This window comes from Gavialis gangeticus, unplaced genomic scaffold (assembly GCF_001723915.1).
Source record: "Gavialis gangeticus isolate Ggan-Ray unplaced genomic scaffold, GavGan_comp1, whole genome shotgun sequence".
NCBI lineage: Eukaryota > Metazoa > Chordata > Crocodylia > Gavialidae > Gavialis > Gavialis gangeticus.
Genome location: NW_017729022.1, coordinates 137748275 through 137773715, shown reverse-complemented (window position 1 = coordinate 137773715; position 25441 = coordinate 137748275). Strand labels below are relative to the sequence as shown.

The 25441-nt window shown below is 43.0% G+C and overlaps 1 long non-coding RNA gene across 1 annotated transcript in view; it reads right to left on the bottom strand.

The window, feature by feature from the left end:
* The window catches only part of LOC109296722, a 112847-nt gene that overhangs the window by 2752 nt on the left and 84654 nt on the right, over positions 1 to 25441 (bottom strand). The gene's annotated exons all lie outside the window — the stretch shown is intronic.

The window sequence follows — 25441 nt, the reverse complement described above, 5'->3', positions numbered from 1 at the left end:
TCCTGATCTTTGCTCTTTGAATAAATTCCAGAAGCGATCAGGAGCCAAGTCCTCTATGGGCAATCAGAAGAGGTTTTTCATTGCTCATTAGTCGGGTTGATTTGAAAACAGGATTCCTGCCCCGTGGGAAATTCTGACATTCCAAAATGTATTATTGTTCTGAATCAGAACAAAAAGTCAAACTTTAAAAAATTCCTGCAGAACAGAAATTCCAAGAAAAATTTGATTTGGAAACCTTAAACCCCAAAACAGAATTTCACTTGGCAACATTGTAATACATTAAGTATAAATATTAAATATAACATAACGTAGCATGTCAAACCAAATAAGAAAGTCAAAATAAAACAGAATTTCCTTACCAGAAAAAGTCCAAACAAATTATTTTCCCATTTAAAATGTTGTCAAAAATTCACGGACTAAATATAGGCTAAAAAATTGGATTTATGACACATTACAACCAGCCTGCCACCTGATAACCCCAGGTAACAATCCTGTAGCTGACCACTTGCATTCCTTCACATATTTTGCTCCCTTTCCCTCCCCTCCCCTCCCCTCCTATCTCTACCTATTGTCTTTCAAACTACCATTTATTTGCATTTTCACAGGCCTGCATGTTGTAAATTAGCTCCTTTTCTACCTTGAAGAACACATAACACCAACAGATACAGATCGCGCTTTTGAAACAGCTATCCAGATAGCACATGAATAATTGCTGCAGTACAGAAATAAATCCCCCACTGGTTACACACCACAAGGAAATCCCCCACTGGTTGCACACCACTGGTTATGACATATCACTCCTCCCTGGAACCTATACGGAAAATCCTCAAACAATTGCAAGCCATACTAGAAAACCCAGTTCTTAAAGAGATTTTCCCAGAACCACCCATTGTAGCCTTCACACAGGCGCTGAACCTTGCTAACCTCATCACCAGAAGCAAACTTCCTACAGCCCAAAACATACTGAACAGATCCAGACCATGCCAGGACAAGAAATGTAAAACCTGCCAACACATCTCCACCACCCCCACAATTACTACACCCCACAACAGAGCCATCAGCATTCCTGGATTCCTGGAACAGCTGCACCTCCAGAAATGTAATATATCTTATCCAGTGCACCAAATGCCCTGAAGGAAAATACATAGGAGAGACCAAACAACAACTGCACACCAGAATGAAAACACACCTGAAATCTATGAAAGACAAGAATACCCAATTACCTGTTGGGGCACACTTCTCACAAGAAAGCCACCCTCTCTCCAATCTCTCAGTTCCAATCCTCAAAAGGAATTTACAAAACACCTTTCACAGTCAAGCCCACAAATTTCACTTCATCAACCTACTGGATACAAAAATCCATGGACTAAATATAGACATTGGATCTGTGACACATTATAGCCTAACATCTGATTCCCCAGGTACCTCTCCACTATTTACCAGCTACATACATTCCCCACCCTCACCTGTCTCTCACCCACTGACTCCTCAATTTACATTTTCACTGACTGATTTTCTTGCACGCATACCAGCCTCTGGCTTCTTTACTACTCATTCCACACAGGAAGAGCACACACCAACTGCAGGTGCTTCCTCAGCCTGATGAAAGGTGTTTATACCTGAAAGCTTGCAAAGACTATTTTTTCCAGCTATTTAGTTGTTTTAATAAAAGATATCAAAATCTACCCAAAGAACCTTGCCTGCCTTGTCAAAACTGACACATTTACACAAATCATATCAATTTTGATAAAAATAATGGAAAACTATTCTATCAAAAATATTATGACCGGCACTATTCATTACTAAGTCCCTTCAGAGAATTACTTTATTACATATACTTTGCTTCACTGCTCCAAAGTCTTGTGGATTTTCAATATTTGCATTTAGTACATCATGCAAGTTGTGATTTAAATATGCACCAAGCACATCAGAAAATCATGCAAGTACTGTGCATAAATCTGTGTGTATGCATATACTAGTAGAGTTAGGACACTTTGTAGAGCTATCCAAGTGAGCTTGATTACAAGAAGCAGAACAGCTGTCAGCACAGTGCTCCACCAGGACTAATTTACCCTGCTGAACTAAGAAGCCTATACCATTCTGCCTACCCAAACTAGTGTGCTTAGAGCTAGCTTGAGTATCTGTAAAGTGCTGTGTCACATGTCCTTAGGATCACTGTGCTGTGGTCACATATCCTTAGGGTCACTGAACAACCTTGCTCTCTCAGCTAGTATAAATCCATGTAGCTCCATTTAGTCACCATAATATACAAAAGCCAAGGGTTTATGCCTCTTTTACCCCTTGTGCCTTATACACTAGATTTTAGTTTGCATTCTGGTAGTAAAATTAATCAATGTGTTGCTACTGTAAGTAAACAGTACTGTGTGGGATGTGCTTTATTATATTGATGGGAAATACCTCCCACACCTGTATTTCAACTCCACACCTTGTTCCTTTGTTGTTGTCTGTCTAAAGACAATGAGTTCTCAATTGTGAGAAACTTGCATAATCTCCCGTTTGGTCAACCTTTCTGGTGCAACCATAAAAATGTCAAAGACAAGCAAGAAACAACTGAAGCAGTAGAAACCAAATCCCTTTCAAAGACACTGGACTAATCTGATGATGATTCCATCATGCTATGCACACCAGAACAATGAACTTGCCTATACAAGCAGTAACCTTTTGCCTGTTGCTAGGGTTTATCTAAAGGGAAGGTAACATCATCAGTTTTGCATAAGAGTGTTTCACACTAAAGATAAACATCCTCTAAAGGCAAACCATGTGGATTCCTGTGTAAAAGGAGAGAAAGAAAGATCTGCATACACAAAGGACCTGATTGTCTTGTCTCACATGCAGTGTTGGAGGGAGGAGAAAATAAAAGATAGACCCAAACCCTTTAGAAGCAGTACACTATAAACATATTGGAGGGATAATGCTAGTACACTCCTGACCTGGTCAATGCAGCAGAGTCCCTAATGTGCAGGTGCTACATACCAGCAAGTGTCAACAACTGAAAAACAAATTTAATGAATAGAAAGTGAGGGCTGGACACAGTGAGTGGGAAGAAACATGCAAATTAAAGTTACCAGAGGTGCAAAGTGCTCCTTCAGGCTCTTGCAAGAATGCTGGCAGACTGAAATGCATGATGGACAAGCTCTCTGAGCATTTTGAGGTCAATGAAATAGCTCCCCCTGAAGTCAAAAGATTTTGGATTGAGTCCTATGAGAAATATAAATATTTCTTCTTGTGCTGGTTTGAGACAAGAACAACAGCTTTGCTGCCAGACTGTCTGCGGGATCTATGATAGTACATCAACACTTACTGTTGCAACCTGGGTTGGTGTCATGCATATTCTTTTTGCTGGATGAAGGGCAGATATTTGGTGGGGAGGGGGGTTGGAGGCTATTTACTCTGTGTCCCGTTGATTCTGTCTCCTAAGGCCCTCTCTGGCACTTGAGCTGCTAGGTGACTGCAGTTGCTTTCTCATACTGTTCAAAAATTATTTGAATTGTTTGCTGCACTATATACATACTTATTTCCCCACCCTCTACCATGCTTTGCAGCTCCTCTGTATCTCAAATACTTATCCTATAACAATAAAGCTTATGAGCCAGGGACTGAGCTGTGGAAACCATGAGCATGTCAAGCCCTACAGCTGTTTACTATTATTATTACTTTCCAGGCATTTCAGCCAATGGTTTTGTTCGTAGTTCAACTCTTTGCTGGGACATTAGATAACAGCAGCCTATGTCCCTGAAATTGCTGTTGCTCGCCCTTTAGGTTCACAGTACACTTTACTCTGTGCCAGGATGTAAAGTATTTCCATTATGAACTAACAAACTGATTTCACTGCTTTACCAATGCTGAAATGTTAGTTTGTCTGCCAATGGGACACTGCAGGCTGTTACAAATTAATCACAAACATGTCCTGGTTATCAAATGACAACACTTCATCACTGAGGCCTATTGGCATGAAGCATGCATTTACAGCATAGGTTGTCTCTATCCTTCATGACCAAAGGTGCTTTTTCCCATGGGATGGGCAGGTAGATTTGGTTCCATTGCTACTTGGTTCCACATCTTAGCATAATTTTTGTCCATGAATGATTTCCTGTAGACTGTAAACTGAATCTATGGCTTAGACCTTCATGTTGTCAAGACAAAAGAAAGGCCCACCTCAGGCTAACAGGCAAAACTTTAGCCATATAGGATGTGCATACGACTTCCATGGAAGTCAGTGGACTCTGACCCAAACCACTGTCCTGCAGCCCAAAGAGGCAGAGTTTAGTTCATAGATTCATAGATGATAGGGTCAGAAGGGGCCTCAAAGCATCAAATCTAACACCCTGCCAGTGGCAGGAAAAAGTGCTGGGATCATGTGACCCCAGCCAGGTGCTTGTCCAGTCTCCTCTTGAAGACCCCCAAAGTAGGGGATAGCACCACCTCCCTTGGAAGCCCGTTCCAGATTCTGGTGACTACCATGAAGTTCTTTCTGATGTCCAACCTAAAGTTACTCTCCATCAGCTTGTAGCTGTTGTTTCTGTTTATTCCAAGGGGTGCTCTGGTAAACAGAGCATCTCCTATTCTGTGCTGCCCCCCCGATGAATTTGTATACTGTCACAAGATCCCTCCTTAGCCTTCTCTTGCAGAGGCTGAAAAGGTTCAGGTCCCTCAGCCTTTCCTCATAAGGCCTTCCCTGCAGGCCTCTAACCATACGAGAGGCCCTCCACCGGACCTTCTCAAGGTTGTCCACATCCTTTTTGAATTGCAGCACCCAGAACTGGACACAGTACTCTAGCTGTGGCCTGACCATTGCCACATAGAGGAGGAGCATCACCTTCCTAGACCTGTTCATGATGCATGACAAAGTGCAGTTAGCTCTTCTTGCTTCATCACATTGACAACTCATGTTCATCTTGGAGTTGACAGCAGCTCTGAGATCTCTTTCCACCACTGTGCTGCTGAGAAAGTCATCCCCCAGCCTATAGGTGTGCTGATGATACCCTCTCCCTAGGTGCAGCACCTTGAACTTGTCCTTGTTGAACTGCATCCTATTGTTCTCTGCCCACTTCTCTAACCTGTCCAGGTCCACCTGGATTTGGTTTCTTCCCATCAGTGTGTTTGCTTTGCCCCATAGTTTGGTGTCATCTGCGAATTTGGACAGAGTGCTTTCCACACCCTCATCCAGGTCGCTGATGAAGATGTTGAACAGCACCAGCCCAAGGACTGAGCCTTGGGGGACCCCACTGCCCACATCTATTGAGGTCGATGGGGGGGATGTGGGCACACTAGAAGGGAGCAATAGGCTACAATTGGACCTAGGCAGGTTACAGGGGTGGGCGGATGAGAATAGGATGGGATCTAATACCGACAAGTGCAAAGTGATGCACCTGGGGAGGAACAACCGGCACCATACCTACAGGTTGGGGAACTCCCTTCTTGTCAGCGCAGAGGTGGAAAAGGATCTTGGAGTCATCATTGACTGCTTACATAATTATCTTCAACCATAGGTGTGCCTACACACCTTAGAAAATCCAGCCACTTGTGCTTTTGGTTTATAAGGAGAATTTTGCTTCTTTCCTTTAGTTTTTAAGGAGTGCAGTATGGCAGATATTGCATTTTAGACCACTGGTGGTTCCATTTCTGTGGTGAAGAGATCCCTAAATAAGTAGTCTGTCAATTTGTTAAGCGTGAGGGATCCATAAAAATAAAAGTTATGATTACAACAATTTTCCCACAGTAAAAACAAAATAAATAAATAAATAACTTTTTTCTTCCATAAAAAAATATTTAAAATGAAACATGTGTTTCCTTCCTACCTCTTTTAGACCAACATTCTGCTCTTCCTTTATGAAGATTTAGGAAAGTGAAACACATGTGGATCCTTGCTTGAACCTATAGAAATATTGTAAGATCCTGGTATAAATCCTGCCAATGGCACATTACTGTTACTGAGCTAAATTCTCATCTGTTCTTGTCTTCCACTGTTAGCAGCTCAGAAGAATTGGGAGCTGGTTCCTGAAACTCTGCTGGACCACGCCAGCTGATTGCCAAGTCCAGCCCTGGCCACTCTGGCAGTGCTGGTTTCGCACATATCCAACCCCTGGGTGCTCGGCCTGCATTGGGGGCATGCAGGGGCCAGTATAAGTTGACTGGCATAATTATGTAAGCAGGGTAGGCCAGATCCATATTGATCCCAGAAGTGCCCAGTTGGGTGGAATTTAGTTGCCTAAATTCTAAAGAACAATCCAGATTCGTTCTGCTCCAGCAGTCATTCAAGGCCCCATTTTGAACTGCAAAGTTCTTTAAGGTGCCTGCACGCTGGGAATCTGAGAATTCTCAGTAGTGATCCAGTTTGATCACCAGGTACCTAATTTGCCTAAGGTCTATTGTGATCCAGATTGTTGCAGAAGAGGTGCTTAAACTCCACGTAAGTCCCCAAAGGGCTCATCTAACTAATGGGGACAACACTGATCTCAGATGAAAAGCCTGTCTGCTGCTGCCGCTGGTGCATAGGCACCTAACCCTATTTGGATTGTCCTTGTGGCACCAAATGTTTACTTTTTTAGGTGTTTTAATCCCTATGACAAGGCACCTCTGGGACCAAACTGGATCTGACCCCTAATTCCTGCTGATACAAGGGGCACTTTTGAAAAATGTGTAGGGCCTATATGCATCTTTAGGGCACTAATGGTTAACTTCGTTGTAGACAGGCAGTAACCATCAACAACATTTGGAAAGCCTAACAGTGTCAGCATTCTTATTTTTTTAAAAGGAAACTTTATTTCCCTGAAAAACTCAGTTCTTTTCTCCACAGCTCAGCAAAAATACAGAACCTCCATCATCAAGATATACTCAATATTACACTGTTGTATTGCTACTGCAGGAAGAGTGGCACCTGTTAAAATGCTATCATTCCCTGCCATACCTGAGAGACATGGTGCCACAACAGAGATCAATCGAGGTGCTCATCCTGGCTTCCATTGGTATCATTAGTAAAAGGCTCCTGGCAGGGTAATGTCTGCAAGGGTAATGCCACATGTGAAATTTGTTCCCTTATGTAACCCAAATATGATGAGCCATGTTGCAAGACTGATTTTTTTTCCTCTGGCATGTGGAAGTAGGTTGCAGCAGGGGGGTTGAGTAAAGGGATTTGAGTCTGCAAGTTGCAGAGGCATAACTATTAGTTTTGGAGCCTGGGGAAAATCTTTGATGGTGGTGGCAGTGGGTCGGGGGAGGGTGCTCTTTGGTTGCATCTGGAGCATCCCCGAGCCTCCCAGTCATAGAAGTCAAGTTAGAGAATCCCCATGGTGCCTGGCTGTAGGAGCTGTGGTGGCAAGATACAACAGGAGCAGTGCTGTACCACCTGCCTATAGTAGGGTCTTACCATCCCCACTGCTTTTGCCATGTGCCCACACCCATCTCCTGTGACTGGATGGCACAGGGCAGCTCCAGCTGGGCTTCTGTAGCCTGGCAGTGAAGGGCTCTTCTTGTGTCCTGGCACCCAGCTCTTATAGCTGGGTGGTATGGGGCTTCTCTAGCTTAGCTCCTTCAACCAGGAGGATGCTGGGCTGCACCAGACTCTGAAGGAGGGGACATCATCCTGGCACCCCCTCTAAGTCTGCTCCCAGGGCCAATATACCACTTGCCTCCACCTAGTTACACTACTGGTATATTGTTTAACTAATTACCTGTAAGATATATTAAGCTGCAAGCCTCAGTTTTTCAAAAATAATGAGTCAAAGCTCAAAAATCAGGAGATTTGCAGAACAAAAATGTTAGGTTTCTTTTTATTTCCATTATTCTTTTTTGAGTCCTCAGGAACACCGTTTTTAATTTTTCTCTGCAACCATGACATCTAGAAACATAATTTTTCTTTAATGAAAGCTGAGAGTCTTACATGATCACATGACTCCAGGAACTGGAGTTTTAAGAACAACTTTCAATATTTTGAGAGTCAATAAAACTATGAACATTTGAAATGTCATTGTACTGCTGCACTTGGGTATTATTTATGATATATTTCAAGATATATCACAGGGTCAAAAATGCACCGCTTAATCCCTTTCTTAAGTGTGTCTACAAATGGAAATAAAATATAAGACAGAAATTATAATGTTAGAATAATTCGAACAACTTCTCTAACTTATACTTTTGCAATCCTCTGGCATAAGAGAATCACAGAGCATAGAGTGAGCATTGAGGCTGCCTATACACGTGCTGATTTACATTCTAATTAGAATGCATCAGATTAATCAAGTCTGCTCTGCATTCTAATTAGAATGCTCTATCATGGCCTCATCATCACATGTATATGTCCCCACAGGTTTAAAATTGGCAGCTGGGGTAGTTTATCTAAACCTTGTTAAATGAAGTTTAGATAAGGCATCCTGTGGCCATTTTTAAACCCACAGGGACTTAATACACATGATGGTGAAGCGTTTTAATTAAAAGTATCTCTCCAAGAGCCACTCTAATTAAAATGCATCCCCCTCCACCACCATGTATAGGCAGCCTCTAAATACAAAATGAATTGTCTGCAGGATCTCTCGCAGGTTGGATGCAGTCTGACATGATGAGACACATCAAGTACAAGTGACAGTCAGGCCCTGAATCTCTAACCTATCCAGGCTTGTGCATTGTTTTGAATCAGCTCTGAAATATTTATTATAAGATGAAAAGTATGAAAAGCAGAGTCAAATGCTTTAATTTCCAAATGAAACACAGAGCATACCCCACCCTTCATTTCTTTATTGAAAAGCAAATTTCAGCCCAAGTCCAGCATGTAATTTTCCATCTCCTAGACAAGTGAATGTTAGAGCAACCTCAAGAGGGACCACTGAGAGGGGTGGGAGATTTCCAGGGACAAATCTCCTGATGTATATTATTGGATCCTGCTGAGAAGAGAAAGGATCCAGCCAACTCAAACTGAAACTAAAGTTTTCCAACAGCCAACTTTAAGTTCATGAGGGCCTAGCTCACTACTATCATGTGTTCCATTACTGGAGAAGACAACCAAAGTTGGAAAATAAATGAACTATCTTGGTTTTCCAAAGTTTTCTGTGTGGGAGCGGGACCTGTGTTGAAGAAAAGGCTGCAGACAGCTGGCTGTCTGGCAAAAGGGTGTCTGAGCTAGAGGAAAAAGTAATAAAAATTCTGAGATGGATAGATCTGGTGAGGTTTTCTGGCTGTGTTAACGCTAAATCACATACAATAAAGCCCCAGCAGTGATTGCAGTCTTGTGTCTGTACTTTCTTTAAATAAGAGAACAAAATTGCTTATAAACTTGCTCCATCAATGCAGTAGTCAGCTGCTTCTATAAGGAAAGTCATTCTATGTAGGTTTTTTAAGGTCCAGAATCAGTATTACATAAGAAATTCTAAAAAAATAAAGACATTCACAGAGTTTAAAAAAATTTAAGTTCAGAGGTGTTTAGTTTTGTTGTTCTAGTTCAAGTACATCTCTACCCCCAAATAATGGAATGATTCCTATTTATGAATCATAAACAGGGTCTGAAAAACCATCACACACATGGTTCAATATCAACTGAACTGATTTATACTGCATTAAATCTAGCCATACTAGTACCAGTGTTTCCATAGCAAGTGAAGAAGGGGAAGGAAAATGAGAACAGAAAAGGCTCCAAAGAAACAAAATAAGATATTGAAAACATGAGGCACAAGCAAAATATGTAACAAGGTATTCATTTTTATGGACACTCATTGAGGAAAACCTGCTTTACTTTATGTAGTCATAGCTGTGCCATTCATGAGCAATATGTTCAATACATTATGTGACAATACAATTTTTTGCCAAACATTCATATTCCTGATTTAGATTTGTTATGGCCTAAGTTCATGGCATGTGCAAAACGTAAAACGCCAAGCCTTGAACAGACCAACAGACATGTCTACTTGCTCAAAGAAAGAGAACTTTTTGGGTAATCTTTATTGCCTATAAAAGTGCAACTGTTGAATGAGTGTCAGGATTCAGTCCACTTTCAGTGTTCTTAAGGCCTTCACAACCAACTTTATTATACTGCAAAAGCTGTGCTGTGTTAACTGGCATTTTATTAGCCAGAAAACTCTATTAACCGGTATCCAAGGGACGCAACAAAAGTGAAACCGGAAGTACCACTTCGGGGTTTCACCGCCATGAGCAGAATTTTTCTTTGACACTTCTTTGGCCCATGGCCCAGGGCAAAGCAGCCTGCATGGGGCAAAGCAGCCTGCGCAGGGCCCCGCTCCCTGTCCCCCGGCACACTGACACTGGGGAGTGCACCAGGCGGTGCATATTTGATTAACCAGAATATTTGATTAACCAGTATCCCCTATTCAGGGGGATGCCAGATAACAGAGCTTTTACTGTGTGGCAGGGCACTGTTTATGCCTGACACTTTAAGGGCCTGGAGCTGGCAGCCTCCAGGTGCCTAATGAGTGCAGCCAATTTAGATTCAGGGCTGCCCATATAAACAAGGCAGTTCTGCTGCTGAGGGCCAGGCAACAACACTGCCTGGCCGGAGGGCTGCTGATATCATTCTGGAGGTAAGGGAGGAGCTGTAGGGGATGGGTAGGAGGCTTCTGGTCCTGGGTACGACCTAAAGCTGCTGGGAGTGGGTGGCCTGGAGCAGTTCTCAGTGGCACAGGAGCCCCCAGGAAATGCCAGGCTAGTTACCACCCCGGTGAAAGGCGGGTTGGAGCGCCTTAACCCCTAGCCCCCACAACCGGGTGGATAACCCCATTGTGTGTGGGGCCCAGAGGGCAGACCCCTGGAGTGAGTGAGGGGCTAGAGACTCGGACCTGATCAAGAGAGTACCCTTGACTGGCCCATGCTGGGGCCAGGACCAGGATGGTCAAAAGGGCCAGGGGGCCACCGTGAGGGACGCCCAAAAGCCACAGGCCTGGGATCCTGACTGGCCTGGAGGTGGGCCAGGGCTGGTAGCCAAAGGTCCTGGGGAGACCACACCTGAGAGAGGAAAATAGTTTCAGAGAGCTAGATAGCCGAATGAAGGCAGGGTAGGCCACCTGAATGGAGGGATCTTAGAGGGGTCCTGATAGAAGGATTCTGGGGCCCAGTGTGGGGCCGGTGATGATAAGAACACCTAGATGCGTTCTGCGAGGCTTGGGCTGTGGTGTAAGGGAGGAAAGGAGCCACAGATAGCGCCCTCTGACATTGAGGCAGTAAACGGGCAGCTCCCACTTAATTAACATCAATTAATTAATGATAACAACAAGGTGTGGCAGGTGAGAACATGGGCAGTCAGCCCAGGAACAGGTGAGTGGGCCACGCTGAGAACGGCTCCAAGCAGGCCCCTTGTTACATACCGTAACTCCATTCAGGACAAGAATACTAGTACTAAGATCACGTTCTCTAGATGCCAGATTGCTTTCATATCTGTGAAGAGGTTGTGGTACCTTCTCAATTTGTCTCTGGTGGTGCAGCACATGCTGCTGTTCAGAGGGAGAGCAATGGTGATTAGTGGAGGTGAACTGACATCCCTGTCTACAATTACAATACCTGGTAAAAAGTATGGCACAGTCCATGCAATCCATTTTAGTTTGCTCCTCTTCTGGCACTACTGGCAGCCTGTATTTGTACTGATGGGTGATGGCACTGTTCAGCTCTTTAACACCTTTTACATCAGTAATAACTGATGAACCACCTTGGCCACGGCAATATGATGCTTGGTGTACCCTCAACTAGCAGAGATCTATCACTAACCTATGATATGCTGTATCTATCACTTTATTGTTGAGGTTGCATAGACTGAAAATGTCTCATATGTTTTCTTTCACAATAAATGTCCTGTTATTATTATAGTGGTTCTTCCAGGCATATTGTGAGGCACAAGCGAGGCAGTTTGATATGCTTGCACTGTTAGTACCTTTTCTACCTGTTCTGTGGACAAAGAAAAGAACTTCTCACTATTGTGCTCTCATACATTTAATGAACACTGGGCACATCTACCCAAGATGCTTAACTGCGCAGTAGCATAGTTTACTGGACAGTTAGCATGTGCATCTACACATGCACATGCTTACTACATGGTAAACCTCACTAATCACGAGTAAAGTAGTAAATTTACTTTCAATTAGTAATGGTATGGTAAGGATATCCCAGTGCTGGCCCCACAGCCCTGGAGCTGGTGCTGGGAGATAAATGTCTTCAAGCACTGGCTCAGTGACTGGGGAGCTGGCGCTGGGAGATAAGGATCTCCCAGAGCTGGCCCTGCAGTGTAGAGCTGGCAGTGGGAGCTCCCTTCTGGCAGGGGCTGAGGCGGCCCAGGGGCTGGCAGGGAGCATTGGCCAGGAGACAGCTATCTCCTACAACTTTTTCCAAGTCCTCTGCCCCTGATCAGGGAGCCAGGGCCAGGAGCTCCCTGCTGCTGGGGTGGGGGGGACATTGTCCCCACATGGCTGCCCCTGAGGGCAGGGTGTAATGTCCCAGCCTGAGCCAGGGGACAGGCTGCCAGGAGACAGTGCTCCCTGCTATCTCCTGCTCTAGTACCCAGGGGAAGCCTAGAACTCCCTCTGGTGGTGCCATTAGCAGCAAATATGGTTCCCCTTCCCTGCATGGGTAGACACCTGTCCGGGAGCACTTACTCATGAGTACATGTATAGATGTACCCATTAATGTTCTTTTACAAAAGAAATTTAACCATGTGATTGCATTGTGCATGTCCTCTTGAGTAATCATAGTTATCCAGATTGCAGATAGTGATAAATCAAAGAAACAATGCAGTTATACATACATTGCACTAAACAAAGCTCCAGTAGCAGCTAGTTGAGATACATTTCAAGAGTCTTAACAGGTAATTATTTTAGTCAAGACAAAAGGGGTGGACGAGTGAAAAATCAGTTTGTCACCCTGCTAGCTTTTGAAAATGTTGCTCAAAAGTCATTTTACACCCCGGGGAACAATTTTATTTGCCCTAATATTTTACTTTGGGTTCATGATGTAAAATAGCTTTGGTCTAAATAGAAATCAGGTTGAAATCTTGGTTTTATTGAACTCAGTGTGCATTTTTCCAATTCATTTTTGCCAGTGGGGCCAGATTGCCAATAATATTTAGTTATCAGTGGAACAAAAGCACCTGAATTCATGTGCTGTGCTGGCAGTGGAACTGGGTCTTGAAGCAAGCCCTATACATTTAGACATTACCAAAGCAACGTAACAAGCCTTGATGTAAATGCAAAGCTTAAAAGCCAAAGAATTTTGTGGCCCAATTTCTCATTTTTCTTCACTCTTTACATTATAAATGTAATGTCTATTAACTTCAAGAGTACTTTACATTACCAAACTAGCTATAGCGAAAATAGGGTTCTGTGCTCACATTTCTTACGCTAATATATCGCCTTTCTGATTAAAGAAGAGAGGCCCTTTCATAAAACTGGCAACTATGACAATGCTGTAGGAATGTTTCCAGTTTTATTTTATTAAAGCCCTTCTATGAACATTTTCTTAGTTGGGGAGGTAGGGAGAGGGGAAATCCTTGACTATGCAGATATTTCTTTTTCTCTATGAAGATCTAGAGTATGTGTGGAAAGACAAGTGTCTGAAAACATAACACAAGCAGGTAAATTGTTTTGAATGTGTCTCCCTCTTTTTTTTTCTCTAGTTCATTGCATAGTTAATAAAAAATGTGATGTTAATGCCTATTAGAAGGCAACAGATCTGTGTAACATTACAGCCTTGTAACACACATCTGAAGGGCTGGAGTTGTAGCATAAAAGAGAAGCACATGCAAACTTCACTGGCAAAGCATGCATTTTAAATAAAGCTTCAGTACTCAAAAACAGACAGTCTCCGTTCTCATTCTGAGTAATGTCTGTCTTCTATTCAGCAGAACAGCCCACGATGAAAGTAACAGACAAAGACATGCCAGATGAAAAACATCACACTACAAAATCCTTGTATGCTAGAGAAAATCCTGTAATTGCTTACTGGGGATATTTGCCTCTGAAAATATGTGGTGGGGGAAGAGGGAACATTTCTTGAAAAAAACAAAAAGAAAAAGTAAGAAAGAAAGGAAAATACTTTATGTCTGGATCGTTCCCTTTCAAAGTTTTATTCTGATCAAAATCTGATTTCTGTGGTTTTGGCTGTGGAGCTGGAATGGGGCTTCCCTAAATAGTCTCCTGTAGAGCTTAATCCAGGCTCACACACCAAAATTTGCTTGGCACTAGTCCTGCTACACTCAGACTAGGGGCCTTGCCAGAACCCCCTGACTAGGAGTAAAACTTGTCCACATGTCGTGAATGGAACATGGCCCACAGTGATGATGTCAGACTGACTCAAGCCTTCTGTGCTCAGACAGACTGGGGATGCTGGTTTATAGAGCTAATCAAGTGGCACACCAAAAGATAAGCAAACATGTCAGTTAAAGGGGTGGTTAATCGTTTGTGAGTACTCTAAAGGAACAGACAGATAGCAGCTCCCTGTTGTAACTCATGGCACTTCACTGGAAGCACCATCAGTTACAATGATTCCCCGGACCCAGCAGATGTTCGCTGTTGGGTCCCAGGGGTTGGGGAATCCAGCTGCTGTTTAGAGTGGTTACAAGTGTGAAGCCACTATCCCCTAGCAGTGGCCCCTCCCAGCCCCAGTGCTGTTTTCAGAATGGAAGGGAAGAAAGGGAGTGGAGGGAGTTCATTCTGAGGGTTCCCCAGTCAGCACTAGGGAGTGGGGTGGGTGGATTGGAGGCCCCCCTGAGATGGGGGCCTCCAATCCACCCACCCTACTCTCCAGTGCCGGCTGAGAAAACCCCAAACCAAACTCCCTCCACTCCCTTTCCCCCCTCCCATTTTGAAAACAGTGCTGGGGCTGGGAGGCAGCACAGACAAAAGTTACTGAGGATGCTCCATTTTGGAGCATCTTCGTCTGATTTGGGGTTCAGAATGAGAGTAGTAGACAAAAAAATGGGATTTTGTGGCTTTCTTTAGCCTCTTGCTGGGCAGAAGACCCTCATGGAAGGCACTTTGCTGGATTTGTGCTGGGGCAAATGCACACCCCTGCATGTGGGGATGCACCCAAAGTGTGTAAATACTTGGTAGTCTCACAGTACCCTAGACCTGCTACTTTTCTGCCAACTAGGACACTCTCAGGTACCATTAGATTGTGTTTTACCAAGATCTACAACTCCAGGTGAGATCCTTACAACCAAAGGTGATGTTTGTGATGCCAAATTTAATTTTTTAAAAATGGGGTTTTTTAATGGAAGTATAAGATTTTTTATGACCTTGATGTGGCTGTTCATTAGAAATCAACAAAATAAATCAGCAGGTTCTTTATGAGTATAAATAACAAAGAGACAATACTGAACCTATACATCTAATCTTGTCACAGAGGACTTCACTTCAGCAAAAAATACAAGGACATTAATTATTACTCTGATGTTTTGTATTATGACTGCACCTTCAAGCCCTGTCTGAGATCAGAGCCCCATTGTGCTGACCACAGGACAGACACACAGAGACAGTCCCTGCCCAAAATTCCTTTCTAATGTAAATCTATAAGGCAGAAAAAGAAGGACACAAAGTGAATTGCCCAAAGCCATACAAGAAACAGTGAAAGAGCCAGAAACAGACTCTACACCCAGGACTCCCTGACTGGTGTCCTATTCCGTTCACCATATCATCTGTCCACACACAGTTGCTCGTCCGAAACTTAGCCACCTGTAGCTAACAGGTGTATGCAATTGCTCATCCCTGTGAGCTGTAGAATGGATTCACTCTTAAGAATGAAAAGTTACTGTGAAATGGAGGTTGGATAAGGTAAAGTAATGGGTAGAAAGATTATATAAGGGGATCTTGTGGGATGCCTCCATGGTGCAAAATCAGAGAGTGGTGGTGGATGGGTCAATTTCTACCTGGAGAGATGTGGGCAGTGGTGTCCCCCCAGGGCTCTGTCTTTGAACCAGTACTGTTCAATATCTTCTTTGGTGATTTGGATGAGTGTGTAGAAAGCACTCTGTCCAAATTCACAGACAACACCAAACTATGGGGTATAGTAAACACACTAGAGGGTAGGGAGCGAATTCAGGTGGATTTAGATAGACTGAGAAAGTGGGCAGATCAGAATAGTATGGAATTTAACAAAGATAAGTGCAAAGTGCTGCACCTGAGGAGAAAGAATCACCAATACACCTATAGACTGGGAACTACCATTCTAAGTAGCACAGCAGTGGAAAGGGATCTCAGAGTCATAGTCGACACAAAAATGAACGAGTCGCCAAAGTGACGAGGTAATAAGTAAGACTAACCACACTCTTTCCTGCATTAGTAGGTGCATCATGACCAGGTCTAGGGAGGTGATACTTCCCCTCTATGTGGCATTGGTAAGGCTGCAGCTGGAGTACTGGATCCAGTTTTGGGCACCGCACTTCAAGGGGGATGTGGATAACCTGGAAAGGGTTCAGAGGAGGGATACACGTATGGTTGAGGGCCTGCAGGTAAGATCCTATGAAACAGATTGAGGGACCTGAATCTTTTCAGCATCTGCAAGAGAAGGCTGAGAGGTGATCTCTTGGCTGTCTACAAATTCATCAGGGGGGGTCAGCAGGGAATAGGGGATGCTCTGTTTACTAGGGCGCCCCTCAGAGTTACTAGAAACAATGGCCATAAACTGAAGAAGAGTAGATTTAGATTGGACATCAGGAAGATTTTCTTTACAGTGAGGGTTGCCAAAATATGGAACAGGCTCCCAAGGGAGGTGGTGCTTTCCCCTACCTTGGAAGTGTTCAAAAGGAGATTAGACAAGCACCTGGCTAGGGTTACTTAATCCCAGCACTTTTTCCTGCCCAGAGCAGTGGGTCGGACTCAGTGATCTAATAGGTCCCTTCCGACCCTAGAAATCTGTGAAATCTATTAAATCAATACCATCTTTTACATTCCTGGCTGAGTTTTTATTGATATTATTATGGTGGAATTTAAGAATCCATCATAGATCAGTGGCCCATTGTGCAAGGTGCCTTTGCTGTACAAACACCTGGCACAGATGTGGACCCTGCCTGGTATGAAAAAGAAGTATGACATTTAACCATTACAATATGTGATGATTAACTGCATTTAACTATAAATCCAGAATGCACAGGTAGATAAATTATTTGTTCCAGCTTAGCACCATGCTCCTCAAGATTCTTCACGATTGGGTGAGAAGAGGCAGACACATTTATGGGAAAGCCTTTATGTTGTTTTTAATTCAGAGAGTTGACATGCAGAACAAAAATGGCTGCCTATATATAGCTTGTGCTTTAGCTGTGTGAAAAAGAAATAAACCTGTGTGTAACAACCAAAGGACAGAAGATAAACACCTCTGTCCTAAGTCTTCAGTTAAAAAAGAAGTAAATAACACAAATCCTTTGAAGATAAAAAATTGCTGTACATGAAGTGCTAAGTACAGTCTGAAAGTATAGCTTCTTTGGGGTAGTAACTGTCTCTTACCTTATGTTGGTTCAACAGGAGTCCCTAGACATAATAATAATATTAATACTGCTAATGATGATGATGATGTTGAAACTCTTTGGAACTGCGACAACATTAAAAAAAAAATCAAAACACTCCTTGCTTCAAGTTTCAATACAAACCTGATGCCAAGGCCAAGTTTTCATGAGATTTACAAATGCATTATTGGATGTTAGCCAAGATTTTAAGCACACCAAGAATTAGTTCGTACTGATTTATGGTTACAGGTAGAAACCATGCAACATTTATCTCATTTTATTTTATTTCAATTCAAACAAAGTAAATGAAAGAGGGTGAAGCCATACACAAGCTATAACTGAGGGGAACTTAGCACAATCCCTGACTAAGCAGAAATGTTTCTTTTCAGATAAATATGACTGCCTGCCCCTTCCAATATACTTCATCCATAGTCCTCTGAAATCAAAAGGAAGACATCCATTGACTGTTGTGGGCTTTGGATCAGACTCAATATGAAGCGAGATCTGGAGGTACAACCTCCAACTATTTAATATCACCTTTCTGGACACATGACCATATTAAAAAACATTTTATCACTGGCAGTCAGTCACATTGTAAGTGCAAACAGATGTTTTAACGTGTTTCTGACATTTGGCTTCAGGCAGAGTAAATTGAACATTTTCAATTTTCATACAGTTTAGTTTCTGTGAAGTTAAAGTAAACCCAGTGACTTCTCCCACAGAGTTTTTATTCAGTGTCACCACTCTAATGTTTACTTTGTTACACATGATAAAAGGCGGGTTTGCATGATGCCACCAGACCTGAGCAGACTGAAAAATGAAGAGGAGAGGGGGTGTGCAGGGAGAAGAGTCACTTCTAATTCTCCCTCTTTGTAAGCTGAGGTTTTTTAGGGTTGCGCCCACCCATATGACTGTGTTATAACTGGAGCCCGACTGTCAAAAACACAGTCAATATGTTGTGCGGTCTTGGGCTGCTTCCACTTTGTATGATAACAGTGTTATGCTAAGTCATTTTAAAATGCACTTTGATATACTATACACATGAGCTAATGCACATATGTATTTATACACTGCATGCTTTGGAAAGAAAAGGACAAGAGGCAGTGTGGGAAAAAAACAGGCTAAAGGTGGGGGGAAAGGACTCTACAATTCCCATAACTCAATAGAGCATATTGTTAGGTTAACACACAGCCCAGTGCCTCTCAGGACCCAATCACTGGTTGACAGAATTAGACTCTGATTCATGCTTTGTAACTCACTCTAATGCCAGCCAGGGATGAGAACATACCCTGGGAACATTTTAGCTGGTCCCGTTCTTATCAGTTCCAAACCAGCTGCCAGACTTTAAGGTTGTTTGATACAGAATTTAATTCTCAAGATTATAGCTTAATTTCTAAATTCTTCTTATCCATGTGCTGTGATTTAAGGCTGCATTTACTGCAGCTCAGCACAGGATAGCTTTTCCATCCACACCCCTCCTTCCTGTCTGCAGACTTCCTTCCTATAGATTTACCCAGACATCTTTGTGCTAAATTAACTCCCTGTGTATTTTTTTGGACACAGTATTAATAAGCAGGAGACCTGAGTCTGATCATATTATTTACCCTAGTTTTAATTAGGCATTAAGGATTTTATAAACGATCCTGCCTGTACAAAAACCTTACTGTATTTGCTTTGTCTTTACATGCAGAATAATAACTTCAGGTAGTGAGCAGTCACCTGAAGATATTCTCCTTTACAACAGTGCTTCACCACCTCATAGAGGTGTTGTAAAGCTTTACTCATTAAGACTTGTAAAATGGGTTGAGATCACTGAATGTCAGGTGCTGTTATGACTCACATAGTCCTATGATTTTGTATTTTTATATTTTTTAATTATTATATTTTATAATTATTTAATTATTTTTTAATTATCATCCTGGTTATCACAAGGAGCCCCATAGAATGAGTATACTCAGTCTATGGGCTGGTGACTGAGAATTCTGGGACTGTTTTACAGTGGAAAATACAAGTAGCCAAGCTTAATGTGACCAGATCTCCTAGTTTGCCCAGGACGGTTCCAGTTTCCACAACCATTTCCTGGATCAATGAAGATAATTTATCCAGTAAAATGAACTTCATACAGCAAAGAGAAAGTAGAAACCCTCCCTTCCCCCATTCTCTTGGCCTGCTTGCTATAATATGAAGCTGTATAAAAAGATCCTATGAAGAAAGGTCGGTCAGCTTGGGTCTTGCCTTTTTCCTCTCCCTAGAACTCCCTAATTAATAATAATAATAATAATATAGATTAGACAGACAGAGCAGATTAAATTACTTGCTATCCTTATTCTGAAACCAAAGAAATAAGCTTTGCAATAAACAGTTTAAATTAAAGCTAAAACTGTATGGTGGTTCTTGTGAATGGAGATAGAGGAATAGAGAAATCAGGTTGGACCAATGCTCTGTAGAACATAGCATCCAGTGTCCAACAGTGGCTGGCACATATTCTTCAGAGGAAAGTGCAAGAAACTCCAGAATGGACAGCCATTGAATAAGATGATATAAAAGGCCATTTCTTCCTCACCTATGCCAATAAATGTTTGGGTTACGTCCCTTCCCAACACAGCATTTGTTTTACCCTGCCTGTTGGCTAAGGGGCAACATCTTCTTTTGAAGCTATGGATGTTCTGTTTATTCAGAGGTGATGACCACACTCAACATCAGAAAAATAAAGTGGAGCTTCACAACTGGCTTAGTTAGAAAGGGAGGCTTAAAGAGTGGGATACAATTATGGAGAGGATCCAGAAAGGGGAGTGTTTCTCTCCTGTAAGAGGGTGTGATATACACAGTCATGTTTGCTGTCTCCAGGTTGCAGAGTGGAATGGAAGGTGTTTAGCATTTCCTATGCCTCTGGGCATGCTAGTTGCCAGATGGAGCCAGGAAGAGATCCCCCCCACCTCCAGTTGCTACATGCATAGGATAGGAAGGCAGAGTAGGGAAGCACAGGAGGCTTGCCTTCCTCAGATGCATTGGGTGTTGGCTGCAACCAAGGCTGGGGCTTTTGCCTAGGGTGTGCCAATGCTCCTGATGGGACTAAAACCCATAGGTTCCTAGCTAGCAGGTCATATCCCTCCACTCAAGTCTGACTGATAGCTATGTTTAGGGTCAGGAACAAATTTTACCCCATGGTCAGATTGCCAGAGTTTTTGCCTTTCTCTGTAGCAGGGGGTGTGTCTTTCTTCCTTGGATCTCTCAAGTACATTTTAACAACCCTTTCAACAGCATGGCATTGAACAGCATTCTCCCCTTGCTTTACCTGTGGCAGGTTGGGGCACTATGCTTTGAAGCTGTGTGACAGGTTTGATTGTGTAGTATTAGCAACGAGGTAGACTAAGGCGGGGAAGGAGGGCAGTCCTTTCTGGCAGGCGTGTCACAAATTTAGCCCTGCACCCTCCCTATGTACCACTCTGATCCCATTCCCCTGCCCAGTCTGCTGCTCTGCTTTCTGTTCCTTGCTCTATCTGCCACCATGCTTCCTGTCCCTATGTGCTAGGCCACATTCAAGCCCCTGCAGGCCATGTGCAACACACAGAGACTGCCTGTGCAATTTGTGGCACACTTGCTGCCAGTTGCTTACCCCTGGATTAGACAGGGTTTGTTTCAAATAGTTTGGATAAGGATAATCCTGCTTCAGGGAGGGGGTGGGACTAGATGACCTCCAGAGCTCCCTCCATAGTTATTTTTCTACGATTTCATGATAAATATCTCACCTTCAATAGCATATGGTAGCCTAGGGTTCAACAGGTTAATGAGGCACTGTATAAAAATCATTCCTCTTTTTTCTGGTTTTCAGTTGGGTGCTGTTCAATTACACTAAGTGTCTCCTTATCCTTGTATCACATGATAGTGTAGGTAGACTTTCTTTCTCTGTAGCATTCATTATTCCTGGGGAAAAAGCAGCCAACAGACAATCAAGAGGCAGTTCAGCAGACGGAAGAGGGAGAACGAAGGCCAAGAATGCTGGAATGAACTCTAATTCTGGGAAGGTTGGCTCCTGCATTGATTGAAGTCAGCTGCAGATCACAAAACTGGGGTCAGGAGGAGCTTGCTAGTACTGTGGTCTTGGGGAGCACAAGGCTAAGCACACCACATCCACCCAAATTTTTAGGTGAGCTCCAGAACCAGGTATTCACTAATGATCCCTTGGTCTCCAGGAGGCCTGAGAGCAGCTTCAGAGGTCAAGTCTGGAGCAACCTCACTGGTAAACTGCAGAGACTAGACCATGTCAGCAAACTGGGCAGGGATGTGCTCAGCCCTGTGTTCTTCAAGATTCACCACAAATGCAGTATAAACAAACCTGAGGAGCGTCCTAGGATTGTTAATATCTAGGCTTGGGAGATAAGATCTCAGGGGGAGAGAAGCTGGTGTTTCTAGTCCCCCAATAGATACCCACACAGAGTTTACCTTCTCCATTTTGAAAGGATAAAGGGCTGAGAGAAACCTTCATCCTAGCTAAGCCACCTTCTGCTCCTCATAGTAAGACCTACCTACAGAATCTATGGGCTAGCAAGTGGTGGTCCCACCATTCCCCTTCTTTCAGCATTATTTTATGGCTGCAGTTTTTGGATACTCAGTCCCCTGGCTGGCTTGCTCCCACCTCTACATAAATTTGTGGTCTACTTCTGATAATTCTTGGACCTTTGATGTAGTACCCCACAGTATGTCCACTCCTATAGCCAGTGGAGACCCTGTTGGTCCCGTTGGTTTTTACTAAAACAACCTAAGGAAGAAACTAGATGAAAAAATATTGGCATTTCCTTAGTTATCAGAAGGAAGAGTGTTATTCACATATTCTGGGCTAAAACACAGCCAGTTACATTTAAGATGAATGGTTTATGCTCGTCTCTCACAATGTTTTCTGTGTCCCTACAGAAATGCCATGCTTTATGTTACATGCTGAAGTAACAAAAGGTTATGACTTAGAGTCCACATGAACAGCTTTGGTGTTACTAGCCACAGAACTAAATATGCTTAGTAAAGACTGTGTCAGGAATCAAAGTTAGCTTTAGAAGCCATTTCCTCTCAAGCCGCCACTCCCAGCTATGTTTTCTTTTTGGCAAGACATGCAAAATTTGGAATGTTTTCCTTTTTTTTTTCCAATTCTGTTTGACCATTTGAAATGTATAGGGAAGCAATAAAAACAGAAATTGACCAGGCCCCAAACATTTCACTTCACACTAGCACATAAAAAGATGACTGTGTCACTATAATGAGAGGAGATTTTTTTTATTATTGTTTAATTTTGCTTGTTAGCAATTGAAAACTGGTTGCAGTGGGCCTGATTCTTATCTGCATTAACAAAAGAGACAAAGGAGAGGTACAGTATAGTAGGTGTAAATTACTTTTGCATTCAGCCAAACAGACACCAAAGGAAATATATTCCAATTTGGTATAAACATATTACTATAATTACTAGATTTAGAAGATCTTATCCTGAGCATGAACCCAAACACTGCATCTGACACTAAATATTCCTGTAGCATGGCCTATGGAACTGACCACTGATGCGAATGTGACAGCATGGATACTGATGGCAATGTCCCAAAGAGACTGCATGCATCATCAAAGGATAGAGCTAAGGATGTGAGAGTGGCCAGGAATCAACTTGGTAGCATTTTATTCAAAGAATGGAAGCAGAAGTTGGAAGGAGTTGGCTCACAACATCAGCATGTTGCTACCTGCTGCTGTTTTAAAGGTTCCCTAGTATTTGCGTCTCTTAGGTGCTTCTTCAGGGCCCCATGGTCACTGGCAAGTAATATTATGTAACTAACCTGTTCTGATATACACACAGTGGAGATTATACTGGATTACAGCCAGAGACACAGGGCCAGAATTTGATCTCAGGTCTACCATATTGATCTCAATTTGATTTCAATTCTATTGCAAAATGACTCTGCTGTAATTTATGCCAGTGTAGCCCAAGTCAGAATCTGGTCCATCAAATCTAACATGTTACAGAGCTCCTTTTTGCCAGACTCCTGCCATACCCTAAATCTTTAGCACAACAGGACTCCTTCCTGACACCTTGCTAATAAGGACTATCCCTCCACTCAAATTATCATCTTGATCCTTTTCACCACAACGCTACCATAGCCTGTACTCAGGCTTTGGTAACTGTAGTGCAAAAGAGCCACAGATCGAATATGCTTGTTTAGTGAAACCAAAGAAATGTCCCAGGCCTGTGAGGCACCAGGACATGTTGATGCATATCCCTTAATCTTTGCTAGTTCTCAGGACTTGGTGCTGTAAGAATGCTAAGACTTTTTCTTTCCACAAATAGATGTTGCAGGAATATTTGTTTAAACCCTTGAGGTTGATAATCAGCCATCACTCTTCCCAGCTCCACAACTGCTTGGGAACTGTGAAAGTTTGGAAACAGAGTCCTTGAACCATCTCACAAAGATTATGTGCACTGCTATGTTGAGAAGTGGGTATTGAATCACCAGTACTGAACTGACTGTCCCTGATCTTTCCCAATTAGGGAAGTACAACACAAGAGAGTTAGGTTCTGAAAAATCTTGGCATAGCCTGCCCTAGTTGTTTGGGAAAACCCAAGTGTTTTCTCAATTTTGCCTCTGGCAGAGTTTAACAAGGCTGCTTACAATCAAGGAGGAAGTGTAAGTAGCAAGGTAAAGCTAGCTCCTTGAAAAGGGCTAAAGACTAAATTCTAGTCCTTAGTCCTTTTCACTAGAGAAGACCAAGGGTCTTTCTGGATCAAGGCTGAGTTCATATGGGGCATTCTTCCTTCTATTTTAAACTGCTACGAGGAGTTCAGTATAGAAAGAACTTCTTCCCAGAGGCAGCCTGAGAGAATGGGGATTTCCATGATGTTGTCATGTCCTACCAGTAGCTTTCCAGGCCCATAAACAAACATGGCAGCTAGCCATGGTGGGTGAAGCCAAGGAATATGCGGCTGGTTTTTACGCTGTCAAATGTCATGACACAGAAATTCATGAGAAAATGCCTTACAGTTCCCAGGAAGCCTAAGAGAAGGAAAGCCTCTCTATTAATGCAGACATCTGCTCTAGGGCACAGTAGAGCGCTCCAGACATAAAACAGAAGCAAGTGTCTTTGGAAAACCAAGGAGGCGTCACAGCGTTTAAAAAGGAAGGGAAAGAAAATACTCTTTTTACACACTGTGTAATTATACAACATGTATTTAAGCAACTTATACTTAGCCTGTGGGACTCTGCCACAAATTATGGCAGTGGCAAATAGTCTAATAAGATTCATAGCTCTATCAGAATAAAGGCCAGACCTTCAGCTGCAGTTCAGGAACAGTTGGCTCAGCTGAAGGAAAAGCACAAACATGTCTTTATGCTCCTGGAACCTGGGGCCACTCAATACATAAGGTCATGGCTCAGTCAGAGGAGCCTTGAGCTTGTTCTCACCATTGCCTATTGTTAGTGGCTCTAGCATGCTGCCTTGGCAGTCTTCAATTACTGGGAAAGAAGAGAGCTGCAGCTCCCACCTTATGCTCTAGCTGTCCATGATATTCAGTGAGTCACTATGCAGGAAAGACCCATCAAAAGCCAGCAGTTTACCACTGCTCCACACCAGTAGGGCAGGGCAAAGTGGACAAGTGTCAGTCATTCCAGAACCCCACCTCCCCTCCCAGAATGAATTGCTGCCAAATAAGTCTGGTACATTAGGTGTGTATGCAGGATGGGAGGGAATGGGGTCCACTGCCTTCTGAAGCTCCTATATATGCCACTGACTGAGTCATGCTAGACTAGACTGAGGAAAAGGGTGGGCTTTTCCATACAGGAACTCCTCCCATAGAGAAAACATAGCAATCTCTCCTTGTTCCTGCCGGGTGGAACCAAGTTGCCAACCTGAAAGATTTGCTCTGTCCCGGATGAGCTAAAAATCGATGTACAAAAAGTTCTAGTTTTCCCACTTTGCTCAGAAATCCACTTCCTTGTGGGGAGTAATATATTTTCCACTTGTCTGGAAACCTAT